Below are 8,920 nucleotides of genomic sequence, written 5' to 3' on the forward strand. Positions count from 1 at the left end.
ACAGTGTCTTCCTTCTGAGGTCACCTTGCATTTACACTATATGTGTGTGTGTACATTTGTGTGTATACATGCATACACATATGTGTATATATGCATATATGTACATACATACATATTATATGTGGACTTTGCGTGTTGTCTCCCTCTTTTGAATGTGAGCTGCCTGAGAACAAGGATTGTGTTTCTGCCTTTCTTTATGTCAGAGCATGGCACCATCATTACCAAATAGTTACTGCTTACTTGACGCTTGTTGGTGACTGAATAAGTAAATGACCTTTACAAAAAGAACAAATTTCACTGGGCAATTGTTAAATAATAATAAGAACCCTGAGGAACAGTATGTTGTAGTGGATAAGGGACTGATGAGAAGACAAATTTCAGTCCTATCTCAGATTCATACTGGTTGTGAGACCACTTGCCAAACATATAATCTCTATGTCTCAGCAAACTAACTCTCTAAGAATGTAAGTTGCAGAATAGTTGTTGATCTGCTTGCTTAGAACGATTTTCATCACCAGGAGTTCTCTGCATCAATGAAATCACAAATCAGGGCCAAGAAACCCCAGAAATAAATAAAACAACAAAGAACCCTGTAGCTAAATTCCAATTTGTTCATTCAATATGTAATAAGACACTATATTGTACTCTTTATATGCATATTCATCCATAATAATTTAAGTTCCTTGAGGGCATGGGCTGTTTCTTTTTTGTATTAGTATCCTCAGCACCCAGTTCAGTGCATAGCACATTTTGGTTGGGACCTATGATTTCTTCAGGGAAGGAATTTCTGCATGAGTAAACTCCCCAAAACAAATAGGCAAGTGTTCCACAACTTATACTCTTATTAAATGTGATATATGCATTTATTGAGTTGCCTGGGACAGTGTGTAATTAAGTGACATCATTAATGGTCACCCAGGCAGTATGTGTGAAAAATGAAACTTGAATTCAGGCTTTCTGGAGCCAAAGCCAGCCTCCTATCCAATATGCTGTACTGCTTCTCCTTAGATTTAATTATTAGATGAAGGTCTTGTTCTAGGTACTTAGAAAGATGCAAAGGCAAATAAGGGACAGTCTTTATGTAGTTTTTAATCTAGTACAGAGGAAAAGACAAATAGGTACCATATTTCTGATTTGCAGATTCTCTATAATAAATGGACAAATTAGGGAGAAAAGTGCTATGTGACCAATAGGGGAACAGGGGCATATCAATCACCCCTACCTCTTCAGGCTTCTAGACTTTACACACACTTGGTTTTGTGTGTTTCTTTGTACGGGCTCTTTGAGACTGATTGTGAAGTTGATAGAGACATTCCTTTCCCTTAATTAATGAAATAATTGTCAGTGTCACAGTATAAATAGATTAAGGAAGAGGAAGGATGAATTTGAATTTCTTTTTACCTTTTTTTTTCTTTTGTCCCTTCATCAAATAACAGTTGTCATCCAACTCTTTTCCCCCCACTATTGAAATGAAGACTAGGAGAACTCACTTGCCTCATTGCCAAAATCATGTAATGCCAGAAGGTACATTTCATTGCTATGTCCTAGAGAAAAAGAAAAGGAATCTCCTGACTGTGGTACAGGAGAAAAAAATAAAAGGTAGGAGCTCTGGAGTCAGAGGATCTGGGGTTCAAATTCTAACTCTGATGCTGACTATTTATGACACCTTGAACACATCTCTTAATCTCCCTGGACCTCCTCAAATTCCTCCTTTTAAAAATAAGAGGGTTTAACTAAAATCAGGAATTTTTAATACTAAAAGGACCAGGTATGCTAACTGATGCAAAAATTTACTTGGTCTTTTGAGATATTTATAAATTCCTTCTTTAACATAGGGCCTGTGAACACATACAGATACACACATAGGCATATACACATGTATGTGTGTGTATATATATATGTATTGTATCTCCATATAATTGGCTATCTGTGTGATCCTATGTATTTTATTTATTACATCTAACAAAATCACTCTGAGAAGTGGTCCATATGGATCACCACACTGTAAAGGGTTCCATGACCCCACACAGATTAAGAACCACAGGATAAAATGGACCTCTGAGGTCCTTTCTGATTTTAGATTGTTAGCTTACACTTGTTTAGACCTTCTAATTTTTAAAAAGCCATTGACAATTTTTAGTTTGTGTTATCCTCACAACATGCTTGTGTATGAGGTAAGGTAGGTAGTATTTCTACCTATTCAAAGGGAAGAAAACAGTCCCAGGGAAATGTTTAATAATCTGAAGCTACTGGGCTATCGAGCTTTATTATTGAAGCTAGGACTTGGGTTTCCTCATTTCCAGCCCCAGTCACATTCTACTGGAGCATGTTGGGTCCTAATTACACTCTATTAAAAGAAAATCCAACACTAGTGTTAAAAGTATACTAATGGTATTTTAAGGTTGTGCTTGTTAAATCTGTAGCATGAGAGGAAAACCTAGGCAATGCCTCTACTCACTTTTAAGCCTAACTTAGAAGATAGATATCCCTTCCATAAAAGTGCCCAAGTTATTTACTTCTGTTGCTACTCTTCTAAATGCCTTTGAGATGTGAGATTCTTTTGGGTAAAATGTCTGTTTCTTTAAAAAAAATACTTGGATTTTATTGATTTTCAACAGCTTCCCATAAGCTAGCACACCTTGGGGACCTTGACTTCAAGCAAAGCAATGAATTAGGACAGAAGTCTAGTTAAATGGACTGTCTTTTATTATTGTAGTTGACAGAGAACCTAGTCTGGTAAGTGATTGAGCTTGGCAAGTACAATGAAATAAGTGGTGGTGGCCTTCCACATAACCACAGTATATTTACTAGGATTCTGAATAATTTGACATAGATAATATTACTCTGGCAATGTCAGAGGCTGAAAATTGACCCTTTAAGCTAACTACAATAATAGCCCACTTAACCAGTGTTCAAACTTCCAACTATTCCTTTTCATTGAGAACCAATTCTGAACCTGGAAGTAAATCAAAAAGACTTCAGAAGTGAAGATATAGCTGTTGCAAAGCCCATCCATATATATGTATCTATGTACATATATACATGCATATATACATGCATGTATATACATAGATACACATACATGTATACACATATGTGTGTATATATAGATACATATATGAATATATATGTGTATGCATACACACACATATAGATTTAGCTATAGATGTATAGCTATCTATCTTTATGAATGGTACAGCTTCAGATCCTCAAGGTAAAGCCTAACAACTTAGAATTGTGTGTAAAATAAGGTTACTGATTCAACAATCTTGATGACCCTGTTCTTGTTCTTTTTTTTTCCCTCCCTGGCAGTGTTCAATTCTTCCCAGGTTACTAGAAGCACTAATTGATCACCTGCAGTGGCTATCAGTTTTTCCCCTCACTGTTTTCTTTCAAGATTCCTCTCAAAGATGCAGTTACTTTAAAATCATGTCAACTGTCAGACAGAGTCTCTTCCTTATCTTTCTAATAAAATTTGCATTTTTCAAGCCCAAAATCATAATCCTTAACCAAACAAATATTTCAATGTCCCTCTTTGCCCCTCTCCTTTCTGCTAACTATACTTAGTTCCATTTTAGACCTTAGAGTGAACATTGGGTTTTTCTCAAGGAGCAGGGACTTTTCTGAAACTGGAAGAGGTCAAGCTAGGAGAAATAGGTTTCCTTTGTGCTGCAGACCTTAGTGAATATCCAACAAGCTCAGTTTGATAAGTTAACTGAAGTCTGATTTCTAACTACCATTCTAGACTTATTTGTGGTTGTTCACCTATAAAGAATCTTTTTTTAATTGGGGTAGAGGTTGATTGGGAACATCCTGATCAACTGAATACCCTAATCTGCTTGATGAACTTATAAACTTTCAAATTTCAGTGGCCCATTTTCAGTTGAAAGGAATTCAGACTTTATGTGGTTGAGTTTGCATATCACCTAGTTTGGGCCAAATGTATGTTTCCAAAGAAACTACTTGGATTTGTATTGATTTTCAGCAGCTCCCCATATGCTAGCACACCTTAGGGACCTTGATTTCAAGAAAAGGGATGAATTAGGAGAGAAGTCTACTTAAATGGACTGTCTTTTGCTATTCTAGTTGTCAAAGGACCCAGACTGGTCAGGAAAAACAACTGAGGTTTTATTGAGACAAGGGACTCACTCCTAAATAAGGATTGTTTGAGTGTCTTTTTTTTGCTCATTCATTAACATGGGCCAATAAGAGAGAATAAGAACTTTAAAGCGAAGGAACTGACTGGCTGAGAAAGTCAAGATGTTTTCCTTGAAATGACAGATGAGAAACTTAGCTCTTGAGGGGTGTTTTCTCTTCTTGGGCTTCTTGCAGTGAATGGAGGGGTGTGTGTTTCTTTCTCTTCAACCCACTACATTGGTAATGATATCTTGTGGCAAAAGTACATGGTATTAGAAGACATGTGCTGGCACCTGACCTGAAAAGAATCGCTCCTTGATGCCCAATCTTCTGTGAAGAAGAGGTTTGGAAAGAGACAGCTTTGTGTCTGAAGTGGGGATCCTACTGCTTGGGAGATATCTGGGCAGATCTCAGAGATGATAGTCCAAGGGAGCAGCATTGAGGAGGCTCCTTGAGTGTCTTAGTGTAAGGGTTTTGATTTTTTTTTCTGAAACAGTCTATCAGTGTCTTACCCAAGCATTTCGGCTTGGCCAGAAGTTGGAGGCTGCAGAGACTATAACCAATTGGTAGAGCAGCATGCCCAGAAGAGAGAAGACACAGTGAACCAAGTCAAGCATCCAGGTAGCATGCCCAACCACAGAGAAGCAGCCAGGGGACATCATGAGAATATATTAGGGACCTTGCTGCATTCGAGGCATGAGTTGCTCTTCTGCATTTGTTCCTCACATATTCCATCATACACGATTTCTGTTCTTGGCTACTTTCCCCAGCGATTATATGCATGTTTATGGGACAATGAATTCTAAGTTTATTAAGGGGAGAGGATGTTTTAAATCTCCTTATAATTTTATCTCAATAAATGTCTTTGTTTTGACTTGTGTCTTCTGACTTATTATTGAAAAGCAAAGACATCAGTATGAACTCATGAACTATAATTTTTGAATTTTGGATTCACACAGTACCTTGAACTGGGCTATCTGTCCACAGAATCTTATATGTAAATGCTAACTGGGGATGAGGGATGCTTTTAGAACATTAGATTTTTCCAACCAAATTGTCCTAATCTCTACTTCCTAAATTCAGCATAACAACTACTGTCTCCATGACTTTACACTTCCACTCCACATATGCATTCCATATCTGGAATATACTTTTTCCTCACCTCAACCTTTTTCAATCCTTAGTTTCTTTCAAGGTTCAGTTTAGATATGATCTCTTATGTGAAAGATTTCCTGATTACTCCCCCACCTCCAGTTAGGACTCTCTACTTTCTCAAATTATTAGGTATTTGGTTATGTATAGTTATGTTAAATACCCGTATTAGAATGTGAGCTCCTTGAAGGAACTTTTTTTTTTTTGATCTTCAAACCCCTGTGCCTAGAATAACGACTTTTAGATAGTAGGTGCTCAAAAAATATTTATGAAATGTCATTTATTTGGAGGTTCAGAAAACTACCTAGTAGAAATTTCAATGAGAGAGCAGACCTAGAAGGAGGCATACTGTAGTGGCAGATGAGTGTGAAGAAGAAAGCAAAGGACAAGTAACTTTAAAAAATGCAGTTGTCTGGAAGGTAAACTCAAACCTGCACCCTTGAGCAGGCCTTGAAGGTATCAATGAATCACAAAATAATAAGGTCATAGGATTTTAGGTCTAAAGCTTCAAGGAACCAAAGAAGCCATCTAATCTAACCCCTTCACTTTACAAATGAGGAAATCAAGGCCCAGATACATTGAGTGATTTGTCTAAGTGCATACAGGTATTAATTTTCAGAGGTAGCATTCAAACCAGGTCTTCTTGCTCCAGAGGACTTATCTTCATCATTATCACCTTGTTATTTAATGATATAGTATTTTAAATTATGTAACCAGGAATCACCAAGTATAGATTAAATGATTGAAATAGAAACTAATGTGATGCCTTAAAGAAAGTTTTTTTTCTAAAATCATTGAAAGAAAAAAAAGTCTTAACCTTTGATAAAATGTCTCTCATCTGGGGAAATCACCTATGTAAATTAATTCAACACAAGTGAATTCATCAACATAACTGAATAAACAAGGCAGTAGCACATGTTGGAGGCCATGTAAAATATGCATGTTTATATTTTATATATGTACAGGTATATGCACAAATTATTGTGTGGAACCCATTAATTTAATAACCAATAATGTAAAAGAAATTCCCAGGATTTCCCTTATGGTGACTGTGTTTTCTTTGATGATCCTAATTCAATTTATGTTCTTTGGGTTCCATTTTGAATGGGAGGCCAATAAATCCACCCTCATCTCATTTCTGATTCTTCAAGGAAACTAAAATCTTGCAAGATATAATTATTAAATAATTTTTTAATTTATTGCAATTATTATTTTTTGTGACCAAACCTTGAAAAACAAAAAAGCAAGATGTTGAGATCAAGCAATGTGTATTAAACTCCACTAGGGCATACAATTAATTTTTCAAGGTCACATTAAATTAAGAAAAATAAAGAGCCTGAGAGTTTCTGTGACAAATTTTTTCCCTCCATTTATGAAGATTAAATTCCTTTGCAGCATTTCTGCTCATATGTTATATTTGTAATAAAGTTTTATTCATAGAGTACAAATCTCCATGATCGTAACTGACATTTTTGTAACACTTTGAAGTATGCAGAGTACTTTACCTTCATTATTATATGTGAACCTGACAACAGCCTTTTAAGGTAGGTACCAGAAGTATACTTATTCTTTTTTCTACAGACGAGGAAAATGAGGATTAGAGATATTGTGACTTGCCCATAGATACAAAGAGTAAGTATCAGAAGTGGAATTTATCCTCAGGTCTTCCTGACTCCAAGTCCGATACTCTCCTTATTGAGTATGCCACACTTTCTATCAAATAATCATAATTTTATTGACTTTTCTAAGCAACAAAATTGTTGTGCTGATGTCCTTAGTTCTTAATCCTCCAAATCTGTTAGTCTGTTGTAAACCCTTTTTTACTAAGAATGGTTAACAATTTTCTGATTAAGCAACAGTTATCATATAGGCCATAAATATACAATTGATTTTCCATGAATTAACAATAAAATGTAATATGACAGAGAACTTCTGAGTCATTTGAGCAACAAGATGGAAGGCTAGACATTTTCTTTGATCCCCCAAACTCTCTTATACTTCTCCAAAACAGAAATTTTATGCCACATATAAAGGAATTTTAACTGTTTCCATGATCCAGAATACCTAGAATCCAAAAAAAGTTACTCCTCCCCTAAAAAAAGCCCTAAGGAACTGGTACTCACTGACATTCAGCTCACTCAGCACCCTTCTTCATGGTGCTGGCAGTGAGGCTGCATTAGCAGACCCAAAGCTACAACACAGGCTTACATCCAAGCTGTCCTTGCACCCTGTTCCCTTCTCTCTTTTTCCAGTGCCATAGAGACCCCAGCTTCAGGCTGTGGAAGTTTTCTAAGTCCTCAACAACCAGTTTGCCTCTAGCCCTTCAGAAGCAAAAGCCATCCAGGGTCTGAAACATGGAAGCACCAGTGCTATAAGTCTTTGAATTGTTAGTTTTAGGGATAAAAAGACTCTGAACTGCCAATGATGGACCAGATGAGGTACTGACCCCAGCTTCAGAATCTTTGGTTGCTGCTGTTTTTAGAGTTAGGTTGGGGTTGGGGGAACATCTGTGAGTTTTTCTGTTTCCAAGGTAATGTAAGGGAGAGGTGTGACTCCTGTCCTCTTATTCTGTCCTCTGCTCTTTACACAGGAAGGGCCCCTTTTCCTCAGCAGCTGCAAACACTAGCACTCCTCTTGGCTCTGGTACTGTATCAGGTCTCCCACTCTCCTGCACTTAGAAGTGCTAGTGTTCTTTTCTGCTGTGGAACTATGATCAGGTCCCCTGCTTCCTTTTGACCAATCACAAGTGCTCTTCTCTGCCTTGAAATTGCAACCAAAAACTGCTTATATGCAATAGAATTATCAATTAACACTAGTTCCACCCATTTGTAGCAAAGGGTCCCCTGTAATATCTTTCTGACCTGTTGTCTGAGCATCTCACCTTTTCTGGATTGAGAGCTCTGGAAGCTGTTGCTGCTGCTATCATGGACTCCTCCAAGGCCAGCTACCATTGCTACCATTGTGTGCGCTTCTCACTGGCCTCAACCTTGGTGTCCCAGACCTTTCCTGTTGACCTCATTAGTTGTCTTAGGTTGGAGGGAACTATTTCAAAGGTGTTTGGAGGGGAATGTTCAAAGAGTTCAGTGGCTGATAAAGGCCTCATTTCTCAAACATTTAGAGAGCTGAGTCAAATTTATAAAAATAAAAACTCTTCCCTAATTGATGAGTGATCAAAAGATATGATCATTTTTCAGATGAAGTAATCAAAGCTATCTTTAGCCATATGAAAAAAAAATACTCTAACTCACCATTGATTGGAGAAATACAAATTAAAACAATTCTAAGGTACTACCTCCTACCAATTAGACTGACTAATAGGATAGAAAAGGTAAATGACAAACATTGGAGAAGATGTGGGGGAAAATGAGACTTTAATGCACTGTTGGTGGAGTTGTGAACTGATCCAACCATTCTATTGAGCAAATTGGAACTGTGCTGAAAGGGCTATAAAAACCATGCCTATCCTTTGACCTAGCAATATCACTACTAGGTCTGTATCCCAAAAGAGATAAAAAAACAAAACAAAAAGGAAAGGGATTTATATAGCAGCCCTTTTTTGGGGGTAAAGAATGAGAAGCTAAGGGGAAGCCCATCAATTGGGGAATGGCTGAACAAGTTGTGGTATGTGGTT

The sequence above is a fragment of the Vombatus ursinus genome, unplaced genomic scaffold (assembly GCF_900497805.2).
Source record: "Vombatus ursinus unplaced genomic scaffold, bare-nosed wombat genome assembly UNPS02001419.1, whole genome shotgun sequence".
NCBI classification, from domain to species: Eukaryota; Metazoa; Chordata; class Mammalia; order Diprotodontia; family Vombatidae; genus Vombatus; species Vombatus ursinus.